The following is a 19,834-nucleotide window of genomic DNA, read 5'->3' as shown; positions in this document are numbered from 1 at the left end:
GTCCAGAGATGTGCAGATTAGATGGATTGGCCAAGCTAAATTGTCCGTATTGTCCAGGAATATGCAGGCTAGGTGGTTAGCCATGGGAAATGCAGGGATAGGGTGGGGTGGTGGGGTGGGTTGGTGGGGACTCGATGGACTAAATGGCATGCCTCCACGCTGTAGGGATCCTTTGATCCAAAATATTACTGGTTAGGCTCTCCAGTACTAATTGACTTCTTCAATCTAAATTCTGATGTGCTCTGGGATTAAACTGTTGCTGTTGTCACTATCTGAATAGAGCAAGAAATATTTGAATCCTATTTCAAAACGGCGATGTTTCAATAAAGCGTCAAACTCTTTGAAGAAACTTGAAGTGTTCATTTTGTTTTAATTAAATAAGAAAAGTGGAAACCAGCTTTCCTTTTTTTAAATGAAATGCTCAGCATGTGGTTTTTTTTTTAATGGGGTAGCTTGAGCAATTTCCTAATTCATTCATCAGTCTTTGGTTGATCTGGCCTGCAGCATGTTCAGGCAATGCAAATCCAAACTGGGGAGGAATAGAAGCCAGGAAAGGTCCCTGCTTCCTGGTGCTGTCAGTAGCAACCACTGGAAAGTTACTGAAAAAGATCTGAAGACAGTAATTGAGTATCTTGCCCAAACCTTCCCACTACACTTCCTCATTGTCAAATAGGTTATCAAATCTTGAAAATCATCGATTGCCTGAGTTTCTGGTAGATGGGTGGGTCTGTTGAAACTTTCACTCTTTATTCGTCAGAGTCTTGATAAGTGAGGAAAATTATAACCTGTTGCTTCTGTCTCAACTTACCATAATCAATGAAGTACTTCTGTTGTGTAGTCATTCTTCTCTAGAAATTGCAATTTACACACAGCAAGCACCACTCTATATAATTCACAGTGTGGAGCTGGAGGAACACAGCACTCCAGGCAGCATGAGAGGAGCAGGAAAGCTGACGCTTCGGATCATCATTTCTGAAGAAGGGTCCCAATCTGAAACGTTAGCTTTCCTGCTCCTCTCATGCTGCCTGGCCTGCTGTGTTCCTCCAGCTCTGCACTGTTATCTCAGACCCCAGCATTAGCAGTTCTTGCTATCTGTATATAATTCACATGGTGAGTGGCACAGGATAGTGGAAAAAAAAATTCTGACAGAGTTTGACCTTTTTAATTCGAAATCAAAATGTTCCTCTCACTCTCTTGCCAAGACCATCTTCTATCTGTCACTTATAACAAAAGTTCGCACTCTCTCAGCTATCAAAGTGCGCCCTGTGAATTTCAATAAAGGTCCATGTTACATTGATAAATTATTGCTGATGATGAAATGGAAGTAATCTCTGTCAAAATTATTCCGGGCTGGGCTTAGTCACGTCACATTTGATTGAGTGTACTGCATGCACAAGGTTCTTCCTTATTGATTTGAAAGGGATTCTGCCATTCAGAGCCCTAATATTTGGCCATTATTCCTGTTTCACACATTTTAATTTCCGCTCTATACTGCGTTTAATTTGGTAATTTGTGAAAAAATGGCTTGAGGGGCTGGGTTTCAGATTCATGGGGCATTGGGACAATTCTGCAGGAGGTGGGACCCGGACAAACTGGATGGGTTGCATGTCGGTGGGACTGGGACTGATGTCCTGAGGGCTGGGGAATGGTACTTGCTACAGTGTTTGGGGAGGGTTTAAACCAGCGTGGCAGGGGGATGGGAACCAAAAGAGTAGGACAGTCAACGGAGAAATTGAGGGAGAGATAGAAACCAAGGCAAACCTTAGTAAGAATGAGAACAGGCAGGGAAACGCTGCTGAAAAATGTCGGGAAAGTGGTCTGAGATGCATGTGTTTTAATGCAAAGAGTATAATGGGCAAGGTAGTTAAACTCAGAGCTTTGGTTAATACTTGGAACTATGACACAATTGCGATTACAGCGACTTGGCTAAAAGAGGAACAGGACTGATAACTGAATGTCTTAGGATTTAGATATTTATGTGTGATAGAAGAGGATGTAAAAAGGGTGAGGGAGTTACATGATTGGTAAAGGAGTATCTCTCAGATGTCCTGAGGGAGGATACATCAGAGGACTCATGCAGTGAGGCAACGTGTGTAGAACTCAGGAATAGGTAAAGTGCAATCACGATACTGGGGGTACAGTACAGACCTTCCAACAGCCAGCAGGAGATAGAGAAGAGAATATGTGGACAGATTTTGGAAGGATGTTAAAACAGCAAAGCTGTTGTGACACAGTGTGGAGCTGGAGGAGCACAGCAGGCCAGGCAGCATCAGAGGACCTAGATCATTTCTGGTACCTCTCTCTCTTCCCTGGACCTCTTTTGTCTCCATCTCTGGTGAATGCCCCAACTGACATCTATTTCAGGCCCACCGACTCTCACAGCTACCTAGACAACACCTCGTCACACCCACTCTCCTGCAAGAGTGCAATTCCTTACTCCCAATTTCTCTGCCTCCGCTGCATCTGCTCCCGAGACGGGGTGTTCCACTTCCACACATCCCAGATGTCCTTTTATTTCAGGGATCACAACTTGCCCCCCTTCAGTGGTTGAAATTGCTCTCGACCACATCTCTTGCGTTTCCCGCATCTCTGCCCTCACACCCCCACCCCGCAACAAAAACAAACACAGAATCCCCCTCGCCCCCTCATATCACCCCACTAACCTCCGGATTCAATGCATCATTCTCCTCCACTTCTGCCACCTGCAATCTGACCCCACAACCAAAGATATATTTCTCTCCCAACCCCTCCCTGCCTTTTGTAGGGACTGCTCTCTCCACAACTCCCTTGACCTCTCCACACTGCCCACTAGACCCACAACCCCCGCAGAGGAAGTGCTACACCTGCACATACACCAACCCCCTCACCTCCATCCAAGGCACCAAATAAATCTTTCACATCAGACAGAGGTTCACCTTCACATCTGCCAATGTGGTCTGCTACATCTGTTGCTGATGTGGCCTCCTCTACATCAGTGAGACCAAGTAGAGGCTTGGAGACTGCTTTGTACAGCACTTGAATTCAGTTCGCGACAAGAGGCAACACCTTCCAGTCGCAAACTACTTCAACGCCCCCTCCCACTCTGTGGGTGACATGCCCATCCTGGGCCTCCTCCAGTGTCTCAATGACACCACCTGGAAACTGGAGGAGCAGCACCTCATATTCTACCTTGCGAGCCTACAAACTCAATATGGACTTTACCAGTTTCAAAATCTCCCCACCCCCGGCCTCATCCCACGACCAACCGCCCCCCCTCATCCCTGCGTCCTTGACCTTACACAACCTGTCCATCGTCACTCCCACCTACCCGTTCCTCCCACCTCACTGATCAATCCCCATCACTGCCTACCTGAACTCAGCTATCACCAACCCACCTACCCTCCCCAGCCCTACCCTGCTCTCTCTATTTCAGAGCTCCTTTTCTCCCTCTCCCATTTCTGAAGAAGGGCCCCAACAACTTCCCTGCTCCTCTGGCCTGCTGTGCTCCTCCAGCTCCACACAATGTTATCTCTGACTCCAACATCCGCAGTTCTTACTATCTCAAGGTTGTTGTGGTGGTTGATTTTAACTTCCCCTGTACTGACTGGGACTTAGCTAGAGGCTTAGATGGGGCAGAATTTGTAAGGACCATTCAGGTGGGTTTCTTGACATACTATGCAGACAGCCCAACCAGAGAATGGGTTATACTGGACCTGGTTTGGGGAAATGAGCCCAGTCAGGTGAATAAAGTTTCAGTCGGGGAGCATTTTGGGAGTAATGACCATAATACTGTGAGTTTTAAGATACTTGTGGATAGGGATAATGGCACTTCTCAGGTAAAGATGTTAAATTGGGCAAAAGGCCAGCTACAACAATAATAGGCATGAAGTGGAGAATTTTGTTCAGAGGTAGCTGCTTGAGGGTAAATTCACATTGGAATTCTGGAAATATTTCAAACAGCAGTAGGTAAGAGTTCAGGGGAGGCATGTTCCTGTGAGAATAAAGGATAAGAATGGCAAGTTACGTGAACCTTGGATGACCAGGGATGCTATGACCTTGGTCAAAAAAAAAAGGAAACGTGTATAATGTCTAGGAGGATGGGAATTGACAAAGCCCTTGAACTATTTAAGGAAAGTTGGGAAGATCTTAAACAAGGAACCAGAAGGGCTAAAGGGGTCATGAAAGGAAAATGGAAGGCTTTTTACATACATGAAAAGAGCAGGATGGCAGCCAGGGAGATGGTTAGCCCACTCAAGGAAAAAGGACGGAATCTGTGTGGAACCAAAAAAGGTAGGTGAGAACCTAACCGCGTGGAGTCCGAAGAGATAGGAGAGGCGCGAAATGAATATTTTTCATCAGTATTCACACAGGAAAAAGACAATGTTGTCAAGGAGAACACAGAGATACAGGCTATTAGACTAGATGGGATTGAGGTTCACGAGGAGGAGGTGTTAGCAATTCTGGAAAATGTGAAAATAGATAAGTCCCCTGGGCCAGATGGGATTTACCCTAGGATTCTCTGGGAAGCTAGGAGGAGATTGCAGAGCCTTTGGCTTTGATCTTTATGTCTTCATTGTCTACAGGAATAGTGCCAGAAGACTAGAGGATAGCAAATGTTGTCCCCTTGTTCAAGCGGGGGAATAGAGACAATTCTGGTAATTATAGACCACTGAGCCTTACTTCGTTTGTGGGTAAGGTGTTGGAGAGGATTATAAGAGAAAGGATTTATAATCATCTAGAAAGGAACAATTTGATTAGGGTTAGTCAACACGGTTTTGCGAAGGGTAGGTCGTGCCTCACAAGCCTTACTGAGTTCTTTGAGAAGGTGACCAAACCGGTGGATGAGGGTAAAGCGGTTGATGTGGTGTATATGGATTTCAGTAAAGCGCTTGATAAGCTTCCCCTTGGTAGGCTATTGCAGAAAATTCAGAGGACTAGGATTGAGGGTGATTTAGCAGTTTAGATCAGAAATTGGCTAGCTAGAAGAAGACAGAGTGGTGGTTGATGGGAAATGTTCGTCCTGGAGTTCAGTTATTGGTGGTGTACTGCAAGGATCTGTTTTGGGGTTACTGCTGTTTGTCATTTTTATAAATGACCTGGATGAGGGCGTAGAAGGATGGGTTAATAAATTTGCGGATGACACTAAAGTCGGTGGAGTTGTGGATAGTGCAGAAGGATGATGCAGGTTACAGAAGGACATAGATAAGCTGCAGAGCTGGGCTGAGAGGTGGTAAATGGAGCTTAATGCAGAAAAGTGAGGTGATTCACTTTGGAAGGAGTAACAAGAATACAGTGTACTGGGCTAATGGTAAGATTCTTGGTAGTGTGGATGAGCAGAGAGACCTCTGTGTCCATGTACATAGATCCCTGAAAGTTGCCACCCAGGTTGATAGGATTGTTAAGAAGGCGTACAGTGTGTTAGGTTTTATTGGTAGAGGGATTGAGTTTTGAAGCCATGATGTTGTGTTGCGGCTGTACAAAACTCTGGTGCAGCCGCCCTTGGAGAATTGCGTACAGTTCTGGTTGCTTCATTATAGGAAGGATTTGGAAGCATTGGAAAGGGTGCAGAGGAGATTTACCAGGATGTTGCTTGGTATGGAGGGAAGGTCTTATGAGGAAAGGCTGAGGGACTTGAGGCTGTTTTCGTTAGAGAGAAGAAGGTGAAGAGGTGACCTAATAGAGACATACAAGATGATCAGAGGATTAGATAGGGTGGACAGTGACAGCCTTTTTCCTCTGGTGATGGCTAGCATGAGGGGACATAGCTTTAAATTGAGGGGTGATAGATATGGCACAGATGTCAGAGGTAGGTTCTTTACTCTGAGAGTAGTATGGGCGTGGAATGCCCTGCCTGCAATAGTAGTAGACTCACCAAGTTTAAGGGCATTTAAATGGTCATTGGATAAACATATAGATGATAATGGAATAGTGCAGATTAGATGGGCTTCAGATTGGCTTCACAGGTAGGTGCAACATCGAGGGCCGAAGGGCCTGTTGTGCTATAATGTTCTATGTTCTACTTTGTGTCAGTATTCACCAAAGAGAAGGAACTAGTGGTGGATGATCTCGGAAATGAGTATTGAACTTCTAAGCCAAGTTGCTATTAGGAAGGCAGAGGTGTTGTGCATCTAAAGTATATTAAGGTAGATAAGTCCCTGGGTCCTGATAGGATCTATCCCAGAATATTGTGGGAGGCATGAGAACAAATTGCTCCTGCGTTGACAGACATTCTTGTGTTCTGTTTGGCCACAGGTGAGCTTCCAGAGGACTAGAGAATAGCCGATGTTGTTCCATTGTTTAAGAAGGGTAGTAGGGATAACCCAAGAAATTACAGGCCAGTGAGCCTCATGTTAGTGGTAGGGAAATTATTGGAAAAGATTCTTAGAGACAAGGCCTGTACACATTTAGAAGCAAATAGAATTATTAGTGATAGGCTGCGTCACTTTGTGTGGGAGAAGCCATGCCTCACTAACTTGATCGAGTTTTTTGAGGAGTTGATAGAGATAATTGAGGAAAAGCAGTTGATGTTGTCCATATGGATTTAAGTAAAGCCTTTGATAAGGTTCCTCATGGCGGACTGGTACAAAAGGTGAAGTCACATGATATCAGTGGTGAGCTGGCAAGGTGTATACCAAACTGGATGATTCACAGGAGAACAGAGGGTAGCAGTAGAAGGATGCTTTTCGGAATGGATGGTTGTGACTGGTCCATAGCAATCAGTGCTGTGATCTCTGCTATTTGTGGTCGAGGAAAACCTAAGATGATCTCATTAGTAAGTTTGCAGAGGATACAAAGATTGTTAGAGTTGCGCATAGTGAGGAGGATTATCAGAGGATACAGCAGGATTTAGAACAGTTGGAGGCATGGGCAGAAAAAAATGGCAGATGGAGTTTAGTAAGACAAATGTGAGATGATGCATTTTGGAAGGCCATGTACAGGTGGAAATTATACAGTGAATGGCAGAACCCTTAGCAGTATTGATATCCAGAGGGATCTGGATATGCAGGCCCACAGATCACTGAAAGTGGCAGCACAGGTAGATAACATGGTAAAAGAGGCCAATGCCATGTGTGCCTTAATTAGAAGGGGCATTGAGTACAAGGATAGACAAGTTATGCTGCAGCTTTATAGACCTTTAGTTAGACCACTCTCCAAGTATTGCATACATTCTGGTCACCATATTACCAGAAGGATGTGTATATTTTGGCGAGGGTGCAGTAAAGCATGTTGTCTGGTATGGAGAATTTTAGCTATGAAGAACAGTTGGATACACTGGAGTCGTTTTCACTGGAACACAGGAGGTTGAAGGGTGACCGAATAGAAGTTTATAAGATTGTGAATGTCATGGACAGAGTGGAAAGTTTGAGGCTTTTTCCCAGAATGGAGGGGTCAGTCACTAGGGGACACAGGTTCGAGGTGCAGGGGAGCTCATGTAAAAGAGATGTGCGAGATGAGTTTTCAACACAAAAGGGTGGTGAGTGCCTGGAACATGTTGCCAGAGGAGGTGGTGGAAGCAGTCACAATAACAGCATTCAGGAAGCACCAAAATGAATACATGAATAGGAAGGTAATAGAGGGATCCGGATCCTGTAAGTGACGACAGTTTTAGTATGGAAGGGCAAAAGGTGTCAGCGCAGGCTTGGAGGGCCAAAGGCCCTGTTCCATTCCTTTCGGTAAACTCTAGCATTGTAATTTGCAACTCTTGCACTCATCCTGGTTCATGTTGACATAGTTTCTGTGGTGCTCCATCTATTTTGCATGAGAAACAGACCAGCTATTTGATTGCAGGTGTGAATCCTGCCTAATCTTGGTTTACATCCTTACTGATAGGAGTTACTGTATTACAGGAAGCCAGATTGATGGCTTCAGTCCTTAGGTGAGAGGTCACGGGGGGCTTGTAATGTCCCTGCGGAGCCGCTGCTGATTGGATCTGGAATTTTTCATGCTGACAGTGGTTGTATCGGCTGGGTCGATGGGAAAGTTCTGTTTGAAAAGCTGCTGGATTTCCCTCTTTCTTGTGGGTTCATGCTATTGTAAACAGTCTGAATGTTAAAATCTGGTTTGCCTGCTGCAGTGATGACAAACCGACTCAAAAATACATTTGACCTTTTAAATCTGAAGTTGAGTCATATCATACTCAGTGCTAACTCTCTTTCCGTCTCCACAGATGCTGCCATATTTGCTGTGTTTCTCCAGAACTTGTTTTTGTTTCACATTTCCAGCATCCACAGTTCTCCGTTTTTATGTCAGTTGTATGAAGCCAGTTTGGTGTTTCTTGAGGGTTGAAGTTTTTTTTTTGTCCAGCTTTTTACATCATCATCAAGCTGTCGACTTTCACCTCCCCAGCATTACCTGCATTGTCTTTGCTTCAGCTGATTTTCTGCTGAAGTTCCTGTTGAAGACACCTTTTTCCTAGTTGACTGTTTCAGTATGTTGTGTGCTACCTTCTTCAACTTTACTGAAACTTGAGTTCACCCAAAGCTTTGCCAAAAACTCATCTCTCTTTAAATCCTATTCACCCATCAATCCTGCGATACAGATCCACTTTGGCTGTCAGACTGGCAACATGTCAATTGAAAAATTCTCTGAATGTATTGAAATGTCTTTTGCTGTAACATCTGTTTGTAATCTCCTTCAGGTCTTCAAACCTCTGAGATAATTGTGTTCTACCAATTCTGGCTGCTTGCATAACCTGGATTTTAGTTGACCTTCATTAGGGTACCTTTAGCTAAGATTATAGACATGCTCGCTGAGCTCATGGGTTTGGTTGCAAACATTTTGTCACCCACTAGGTAACATCGTCAGTGCGCCTCCGGTAAAGCGTTGATGTTCTATCCCACTAGTTATTTATATTCCTCAGTTTGTTGGGGTGTTTGGTGCCACGTTGGTTCCGTTTCAGTTATTAGGGCATCCCGTAAACCAACAACCACCCTACGACAGCTACTGACGAATGTAAAGGATCCCATACATGAAACCAGTGTAATAAACAAAATACCATGCGAGGAATGTGTGAAACGCTACATTGGCTAAACTGGAAGAAGACTGACAATAGCGACACACGAACAGCAACTGGCCACCAAGAGATATGACCAATTCTCACTTGTCTCACTACACATAAACAAGAGTCACAAATTTGACTGGGATGACACGTCTATAATTGCACAAGCTAAACAGAAGACATACCAGGGAGTTCCTGGAGGCCTAGTGTTCTAACTGGAACTTCATCAACAACCACATTGAATTAGACCCCCATTGTGTACAAACCACTGAGAATTAGAACCGGAACTAATACCAACCACCCCAGCAAACTGAGCATATAAATAACACACGGGACAGAACACTGACGCTTCATTGGAGATGCACTGATGTTACCTAGCAGGGTGACGAAACATTTGCAACCAAACCCACCAGCTCGGCGAGCATGTTTACAACCTCTTAAACAACCCAAGCTACAAATCTTCTCAAGTTTTAAACATGCCTGCAGCTCCTTGGGTCCTAAGCTTTGGAATCCCCATTTTAAACCTGTGCCTGATGCATCTCATTCTTCCTTTTTAAGCATGTAAGAAATAGGAGCAGGAGTAGGCCATCTGGCCTGTCAACCCTGCTCTGCCATTCAACAAGATCATTGCTGATCTTTTCGTGGACTCAGCGCCACACCCACCTGCTCACCATAACCCTCTATTTCTGTTACTGTTCAAAAATCTATCTGTGCCATAAAACATTCAATGAAGTAGCCTTGACTGCTTCACTGGGTAATGCTTCAAATGCTTTTTAAGATGTTCTATAAGTTCTGTCCCTTTGACTAGGGTTTCGATCATCTGCCCTAATATCCTTGGGTAGCTAACCATACCAGATTTTCTGTGAAGAGCCTTCTGACACCTTATCACATTAAAGGTACTATTGTAAATGGAGGCTGCTTTTATTGTCTAAGTGGGAACTCTGAGGGTAAGGGGGAAAACATTATCACTTTTATTTCATTTCAACACCGTGAGAATCTGTTAAACAGGAGGTCATTATACCACAAAATCATATCTTCACCTCTAGGCTATTATGAGGACCTCTTGTTTTTATCAACGTTGGGTTTTTCCAACATTAGCCAAAAGAAACTCTGCCTTCTCTATGCTGCTGTGATATCAATTCAAAGCCTCTTCAGTACAAGAGGGTTGGGTAACTGCCACAGGCAATAGACTATCTATTTGCATCAAAGCACTGAGTACATTTGTTGCTAATCTAATTGAATTGTAACAATAACTTATTATCTAATGCCTTTAATGTAATAAAGTGTAATGGCACTACATAGGAGCATTATAAAACAGCAGACAACCAGAAAGGGCAGATGACCAGAAGTTCGCTCAACGCATTAGGCTTTGTAGAGGAAAGATTGAGTGATATGTGAAGTGAGAACTGCAGTGTTTGGGCCCCAGGTAACAGAAGGCATGGTCAACAATTAAAGAACTTGCAAACTGGGCAGTTAACTGGCAGATACACCTGAGTGTTAAATATTTTGGTGAGAATAGGATGGCCATTTCTTTCATCGAAGGTGAGAATCTAGGTGGCATGTACAAAGTCAGGGATTTTGTAGTGCAAATATAATCACAAGACAATGCTCTATAGCTCAGAAAGGTCATTTAATAAACGCAAACCAAGCATTTGGCTTTATTTCTGGATATAATCAAAACACTCAGAAATTTTGTTGAAGGTGTATGGAATCTTGATTAGGTCTCATTTAATGGTATTGTATGCAGTTCTGATTTCTGTTTTCTGAAAGTGATGGAGATGTATTGGAGAAGGTTGGAGAATGTGTGTGTGTGTGTGTGGTTTCGATGAAGTATTTGCAAAATACTTCAATTTGTGAAGAAGGGCATCATTCATCAAGAAATCCAATACAGAGTTCAGAAGAAACATCTGACCCAGAGAGAGGTGAGAATGTGTGAAAGAGATCAGTGGAAGTTCAAAGTATTGATGCATAAAGTTAGACAAGTACATTTTTAAGGGAATAGAAGGATACAATAATAGACATTGATAAAGAAAGATGGGGAGGTTTGAGATATGGACTGCTTGGGCTGAATTGTCTGTGCAGTATATCCCATGTCGTTCAATAGGGGAGACAGAAAAATTGGGGCAAGAATTAGGTGAGCATAGATTTCTGAGGAGAAATTGTTAAAGGAGATTAAAGATAATGAGGGAATGAGAGAGATCTAAATGCAAGGTGTGAATCTTAAAATCCAGATATTTTTTAACCTTGCACTGGAACTAACATAAGTCAGAAGTGTACGGGTGACAATTGGTGCTTGGTGCGTGTTAAGACATCAGCAATTTGATGACCTTAGTTTTACGGTGAGTGCAATGCAGGACACCACCCGGAATGTGTTGAATATCTCCAGTCTGGAGATACCAAAGACATTAATGAGGAATTCAGCAGCAGATAAGCTGATTCAGAGGTAAATGGAGTGATTTGATGGAGGTTGGTGGTAAAGGAACCAAAAACAAGAAAAAACATACTTGATCTCATCCTTACCAACATTTGTCCATAACAGTAGTGACAAGAGTGACCGCTGCACAGTCCTCATGGAGACAAAATTCAGCCTTCACATTGAGAATACCCTCCATTGTGTTGTGTGGTGCTATCATTGTGCCAAATGGAACAGATCTACCAACTCAAGACTGGGATTCCATGAGGTGATGTGGGCTGCCGGCAGCAGCACCATTGTAACCTCATGGCCAGGCGTATCCCCCACTCAAACATAACCATCAAACCAGGACATCAGCTCTGCTTCAACAGAGAGTACAGGAAGGGGAGTCAGGTGCATCATCAGGCATACCTAAAAATGTGATGTCAATCTGGTGATGCTACCAAACAGGAATACTTGCGTGCCAAACAGCATTAGCAGCATGTAATAGACACAGCTAAGTGATCCCACAACCAATGGACCTCTTTAAGCTCAGCAGTCTTGCCACATCTAATTGTGAATGGTGACGAACAATTAAACCACTCACTTGGAGAAAAGGCTGCACAAATATCCTCATTCACAATGATAGAAGAATCTAGCATGCAAGTGCAGAAGATGAGGCTGAAGCATTTTTCAGCAAACTTCAGTGAGAAGTGCCAAGTGGTTGATTCATTTCAACCTCCTCCGGTGGTCCCCAACATTATAGATACCAGTCTTCAGCCAATTTGATTCACTCTGTGATATTAAGTAACTGTTTGAGGCATTGGATCCTGCAAAAGCTATGGGCCCTAACAACATTCTGGCAATTGTACTGAAGACTTATACTCCAGAACCAAGTTACAACACTGTCATCTACTGGACAATGTGGAAAACTGTGTCCAGCGTGAAAAGCAGGACAAATCAAACCTGGCCATTTATGCAGCACCCCCCTCCCCTTCAGCAAACAGTCACCATCAGTCTACTCTCAATCGTCAGTAAAGTGATGGAAGGTGTCATTTAACAGTTCTCTCAAGCAATTGTTCAGCAATAATTTGCTCAGTGACGTCCAGTTTGATTCCACCGGGGTCACTCCGCTTCTGATCTTATTACAGCTTTTGGTTCAAACTGAGGCAAAAGAGCTGAATTCCAGAGGTGAGGCGAGAGTGACTGACCTTGTTGTCAAGACCATATTCAACTGAATGTGGCATCAAGGTGCACTAGCAAAACTGGAATTAATCTGAATCAAGGGTTAAATCTTTGCTAGTCGAGGCCACATGTAGCAGACAGGAAGATGGTGCGGTTGTTGGTGATCAGTCATCTCGGCTCCCATGACATTTCTGCAGGAGTTCCTCAGGATAGTGTCTTAGGCCAGACCATCTTCAGCTGCTTCATCATTAAGCTTCCCTCTATCATGGAGTCAGATTGACCAGAAAATGGACTGAACTTGCAATAGAAGCACAATGGCTGCTATAGCAGGTCAGAGGCTACTAATACTGCAGCATGGATCTTTTGACGGCTCTCCAGAGGGCACGATTGACCTCAGTGTCTCAAAGATTTCACCCAAGATCTTTAGGGAGCTCCAGGCTTACAATTTTGCAAGTTAATTAATGACAAAAATGGAAGAGAAACATTGGCGTAATTAAAAGATATTCATAGGAAAAGAAAGGTTTGATCTACAGAGATTGAGTGAAGGCTTCACTTTTATTTTGTATGAAATACTGCCCAAGATTATGACAATAAACTTTGTTCTGTCATGACTGATGAGCGTAGCTCAATACCATCAATTTAAGAAAATCAAGCATCTTCATTGCTGTCTCTGCGGATGAAGATCGGTATAGCTGGTTGTCGTAGGGGCAGATTATAGACAAGAAACAACACCTTTCAAAAATGGCTGTTGGGCTGCGAGGAATGAAGAGTAATTCATCTCCTGACTTTCCCCCTCCAAAGCCTGTCCATCACCTGCAAAGTACAAGTCAGGAGTGTGATGGAATACTCCCCACTTGCCTGGATGGGTGCAGCTCCATCAACACTCAAAATGCTTGACACCATCCAGGACAAAGCAGCCCACTTGACTGACACCACATTTATAAGCAACCATTCCCTCCATCACTGAAGCTCAGTAACAGTATTGCGTACTCTCCAGTAGATTCACTGCAGAAACTTTCCCAAGACCCTCAGACAGCACCTTCCAAATACCTGACCACTTGTACCTTGAAAGACAGGGGCTGCAGATACATGGGAACACCATTACCTGCAAGTTCTCCTCCAAGCCACTCACCATCCTGACTTGGAAAGATGTCACCGTTCCTTCACTGTCATTGAGTCAAAATCCTGGAATTCCTTCCCTGCAATGTCTGCATCAACATTAGCAAAGTGAAGGAGCTGTTCATTGACTTCAGGAAACAGAGGTGAGGGCATGCCCCTGCCTGCTTCAATGGTGCAGAGATGGGGATGGTCAAGAGCTTCAAGTTTCTGGGAATGACTATCTCCAGCAATCTGTCTTGGTCCATCCACGTCGATGCTACAGTCAAAGCCACAGCATGCCTCCACTTCCTCAGGAGGCTAAGGAAACTTGGCATGCTCACAAAGAGTCTTACTAATTTTTATAGATGCGCCATAGAATGCATCCTATCTGAATGCATCCCGGTATGGTTTGGCAACTGCTGTACCCAAGGGTGCAAGACACTACAGAGTCGCGAACACAGTCCAGTCCACGACGCAAGCCAGCCTTCCATCTACTGAGTCCATCTATACTTCCAGAAGCCTCGTGAAAGCAACCAACATAATCAAAGACCTCTCTTCCAACCTCTTCTGCAGGGCAGAAGATATAAAACTGGAATACACTTTTGAATCAATTCAAGAATGGCTTCTTCCCTGTTGACAGACCTCTCAAATGTTAATTCTGATCTCTCTTTGCTACAACACTATATTCTGCACTCTGTTTTGCTACCTTGCCGTATTTTATGGTGCAATTTGCCTGTGTAGGACACAAAACGACAGTTTTCACTGATTCTTAGTATATGTGACAACAATAAATCAATCAGTCAATCAATCTAAGGGAATTATGAGTCAACATAGAGCACACGAGCTGTAGATGTTCAAGAAGGCAGCTCACCACCACCTTTTCAAGGGCAACTGGAGACCGTGAATAAATGCTTACCAACCAGTGATGCACAGTCCCATGAGAGAATAAAAAAAACCTGGAAATTGAAGGTCTTCATGATGATCCAAATGTCTTGCCAGAAGTTATCTTTGGATTAAATGTGACACCAAAGTTGCAAATGGATTGGTTCAGTATCACACTTATTGCCAGGGAGCGGGAGTGAAGTTTGTGGCTGTGACTGATGCTAATAGCTTCACTCTTACTAATAGTTAATTCGAGGGAATTTTTGCCCATTCAGTAATGGGTCTCAGAGAAGCAGGTTGATTTCTCGAGGATGGTGATGGAGTTGTGAGAGATGATTGGAGAAACTTAACCGGTCTAGCAATATCTGTGGAAAGAGAAACGGGATTAATATCTGGCTTCTTCAGTGTTTGTTGTAAGGTACAGCTGGACGATGTTAAGTATATGTGAAAACTAATGCTGTACTGTGTGATGATAACATTGAAAAGCATCATGTAGATGAGGAATAGAAGGGCGTTAAGATTTGTTCCTTGTAGTGGGGGGAGGCTTTCCACCAACAATATTGGCACAATTGGAAAAGAAAACCATTCCAAGTGAAATTGTGGCTATGATTAGATAGATAAGAATGGAAATAATTAGTTCAAAAGCCAAAGTGCATGTTAATTTAGACCCCTCAAACAGTTGTTTTTAGCAAATCAATTCTGATTGAATTCAAATTGCTTTCAAATAGACTCAGATGTCGATAATGAAACATCACATCACTGGCAGTGCCAATTATTGCAAAGTTAGTAATTGATTTAGGTTTGATAATAAATGGAATCCTTCACTTGAGCCTGTTTCCAGTCCGAAATGTGGGAATAAATTTTAAGCTTTTATGAGAACTGATTTGTGCAATTCAACACATTGATCTAGTGTAAATATCTTGCACCATTTTACATGTAACGTTCCAACATGATTGCCAACGCCACTCCTCCCCTATCCCAATTTAAAATGGTCTAGACCATGTGCTAAACTACTGCCTACAAAGATCCACTGGGGCTGATTATTTGACGCTAGTCCAGTTCTTTGACAGTTTCAAAATTCATCATCGTTTTCAGAAATGCTCATGTTAATATTTTTTAAATCTATGCTGGTTTTGATTATGTAACCTGTCATACTGTATAAAGTTGGACCAATGTGCAAACAGTACTCATATCATTCAACAAAGATGTCTAAGAAAATTGATCAAGGGCGGAGATAGAATGTGAAAGTAAACCAGCATGAAATATTGAAAATAACAAAGTGTGAAGCTGGATGAACACAGCAGGCCAAGCAGCATCTCGGGAGCACAAAAGCTGACGTTTCGGGCCTAGACCCTCCTTCAGAGAGGATGTGGGTCTAGGCCCGAAACGTCAGCTTTTGTGCTCCTGAGATGCTGCTTGGCCTGCTGTGTTCATCCAGCTTCACACTTTTTGTTATCTTTGATTCTCCAGCACCTGCAGTTCCCATTATCTCTGAAATATTGAAACATATTTTTAAAGCTTCTGTGACTTGCCATAAAAGGGGTTGTGAGTGAAAGTAAATGTTAGCCCCTTGGAAGCAGAGATGACTGATATTATGATGGGAATAAGTAACTCGCAGTGAAGTTGAACAAATATTTTGCTTCTCTCCACAGAAGACAGAAAGAATTATGTCGGAAATAGTGGGAATCCAAGGGTCTAATGAGGGTGAGGAATCTAATGTAATTAATGTTAGTAAAGTATTGGAGAAATTAATGGGCCTAGAAATCAACAACTCCCCTGATCTGATCGCCTCTACTGGGTATATGAAATAGTCGGAGATAATGGATGCATTTTATTTGAACTTGCAGAATTCTGTAGATTTAAGAATTAGAGGTAGCAAATATAACCCTGCTGTTCGTAAAAGGAAAGTAAGAGAGAAAACAGTGAATTACATGCTTGTTAACTTGACATCTATGATCAGGAAATGCTGGAATCTGTTTTTAGTGCTGTGGTAACAGGGCACTTAGAAATGCAAAATAAGATTGGGCAGAGTCAGTGGGTTTTAAAAGGAGAAAATAGTGTTTATCAAATCTTTTCAAGGATTTTGCAACTGTGACTGGTAGGGTAGATTAGAGAAATATCAAAGTTGTAAATATTTATGTAAATTTAGATTTTCAGGCAGCTTTTGATAAATTGACATAAGAGGTTGTTGGATAAATTGGAGATTGATTAATGGGATTAATATATTATCAGGGATTCAGCATTGGTTAATGGTAGATATCAAGAGTAGGAATGAATGGATGATTTTTAGGTTGTAACAAGTGAACTGCATAACCAAACTATTGATTAGATATTGAAATTGAAACATTGAAAATTTGAATTTAGTTATATAAAACTGTGCTTTGAGAAGAATGTAAAGTGGGTTGGAAAGGTGTACAATCCAGAAAAGTGAAGGGCAAAAAATGGTGTCTGGACTATAATGGAGAGAAATGCAAATTAATCCACTTTGGTAGGAAGAACAGAAGTCTGTTTTAAAATAGTGATTACCATCATTTAAGACCACAAGACACAGGAGTGGAAGTAAGGCCATTCGGCCTATCAAGTCCACTCCGCCATTTAAATCATGGCTGATGGGCATTTCAACACCACTTCCCTGCACTCTCCCCTTGGCCCTTGATTCCTTCTGAGATCAAGAATTTGTCAATCTCTGCCTTGAAGGCATCCAATGTCCCGGCCTCCACTGCACTCTGCAGCAACGAATTCCACAAGCCCACCACTCTCTGGCTGAAGAAATGTCGTGTCATTTCAGTTTTAAATTTACCACCTCTAATTTTAAGGCTGTGCCCATGGGTCCTAGTCTCCCCGCCTAACGGAAACAACTTCCTAGCGTCCACCCCTTCTAAACCATACATTATCTTGTAAGTTTCTATTAGATCGCCCCTCAACCTTCTAAACTCTACTGAGTACAATCCCAGGATCCTTAGCCGTTCATCATACGTTAAACCTGCCATTCCAGGGATCATCTGTGTGAATTTCTGCTGGACACACTCCAGGGCCAGTATGTCCTTCCTGAGGTGTGGGGCCCAAAATTGGACACAAAATTTGTTCAACAATCAGTGGGATATGACTCTTGTACACAAATGGAAAAGTTAACTTGCAAGTATTTTGAATAATAGAAAGGGAACTGTGTAATATACCTTTACTGCAAGAGATTTGGAGTATTACAAGTAAGTCTTGCTGTAATTATATAGGGCGTTGGTGAGATCAAGGCCCAGCACTGTGTACAGATTTCATCCCTTTATCGAAGGAAGCTTATGTTTGCTTTTTGAGTTGGGTACAAAGGTGCACGAGATTATCAAGATGGCTGTTTTAATGAGGAGAGATTGAGGAGAAAAGGAAGATATTTTCTGAAGTCCAGAAGATTGAGAGGTGATTAGAAGGATTTCTCAGAGATTGACTGAACATAGAACAATACAGCACAGAACAGGCCCTTCGGCCCTCGATGTTGTGCTGACCTGTGAACTAATCTAAGACCATCCCCCTACGCTATCGCATCATCATCCAACTGCTTACCCAAGGACTGTTTAAATGCCCCTAATGTGGCTGAGTTAACTACATTGGCAGGCAGGGCATTCCACGCCCTTACCACTCTCTGAGTAAAGAACCTGCCTCTGACATCTGTCTGAAATCTATCACCCCTCAATTTGTAGCTAGGCCCCCTTGTACAAGCTGATGTCATCATCCTTGGAAAAAGACTCTTCACTGTCCACCCTATCTAATCCTGTGATCATCTTGTATGTCTCTATTAAATCCCATCTTAGCCGCCTTCTCTCCAATGAGAACAGACCCAAGTCCCTCAGCCTTTCTTCATAAGGCCTTCACTCCAGACCAGGCAACATCCTGGTAAATCTCCTCTGCACTTTTTCCAATGCTTCCACGCCCTTCCTGTAATGGGGTGACCAGAACTGAATGCAATATTCCAGGTGAGGCAGCACTAGCGCTTTGTACAGTTGCAGCGTGACATCACAGCTCCGGAACTCAATCCCTCTACCAATAAAACCTAACACACCGTAAGACTTCTTAACAGCACTATCAACCTGGGTGGCAACTTTCAGGGATCTATGTACATGGACAGCAAGATCCCTCTGCACATCTACACTACCAAGAATCCTTCCATTGACTTAGTATTCTGCCTTCCCATTATTCTTCCCAAAGTGAAGCACCTCATTTATCCGCATTGAGCTCTATTTGCCACCTTTCAGCCCAATTCTGCAGTTTATCCAAGTCTCCCTGCAACCTGCAAGAGGACTGGATAGATGCGGAAGTTCATTTTACCTTGGCTGCAGAAAAAGGAGTTATAGTCTTAGGATTGTATATACCGTGTTATCTTCCTTATATACTGTGAGCTAAGAAGGGAAGATATTGCTTTAAACGAACTGACTGTAAAGATATGCTTACCATTTTTAAGATCATGTTTATTCTAGCAGATTGGATCGCATACGCAATGTTGTCTTTTCCTGGAATAGTGAGAGCAAAGGCAGACAGAATGGAGCCAAAGATTTCTGAACTAAGGCTGCTTAACAACGACATTTTGATTGGCTCCTGCCCATGATTTTCTGTGGGGGAAGTGCTTTAGAAATCTAGACTGCAAAGAGAAAGCATCAAAAATCTGCCCTGCCCCCACTGTGTGGAGATGTACCAGAAAGTGTCTCATTACAGCTACAAATGGAAAGCAAAATACTGTGAATTCTGGAGAAACTCAGCAGGTCTGACAATATCTGTGAAGAGAGAAACAAAGTCAATATTTCCACTCTGATGTGACTGTTCTAAGAACTGGCGAGAATCTCTAGCCTTCTATATGTTTGTTTCCCATCACAGCTTGCTGGCTTCCTTTCCACTTCCTGTGGAAATCCCCTGATGTAGGAGGAATAAAATACCTTCAGTGGCCTTGGAATGATGAACTTTTAACCAGTGAGTGGTCTCCCACCAACCTTGTGTCAATATCAAAGTATTGAAAAGAAACAAAAGAAAACAATTAATTGAATTCTGCCATCTAAATTGTTGCTATCAAACTGTGTTTCCCTAATTTTCTATTTTCCCAGAGATGGTAGGAACTGAAGATGTTGGAGAATCTGAGATAACAGGGTGTAGAGCTGGATGAACACAGCAGGCCAAGCTGCGTCAAAGGAGCAGGAAAGCTGATGTTTCGGGCCTAGACCCGAAACGTCAGCTTTCCTGCTCCTATGATGCAGCTTGGCCTGCTGTGTTCCTCTAGCTCTACACCTTTTCTATTTTCCCGCCCTCTCTTCCACCCTTTTATA

At 43.0% G+C, this 19,834-nt stretch overlaps 1 protein-coding gene across 28 annotated transcripts in view; it reads left to right on the top strand.

The window, feature by feature from the left end:
* Nucleotides 1-19,834, top strand: part of pknox2 (pbx/knotted 1 homeobox 2) — a 422,222-nt gene that overhangs the window by 76,959 nt on the left and 325,429 nt on the right. The gene's annotated exons all lie outside the window — the stretch shown is intronic.

This window comes from Stegostoma tigrinum, chromosome 32 (assembly GCF_030684315.1).
Source record: "Stegostoma tigrinum isolate sSteTig4 chromosome 32, sSteTig4.hap1, whole genome shotgun sequence".
NCBI lineage: Eukaryota > Metazoa > Chordata > Chondrichthyes > Orectolobiformes > Stegostomatidae > Stegostoma > Stegostoma tigrinum.
This window is presented reverse-complemented; position numbering and strand designations above follow the sequence as displayed.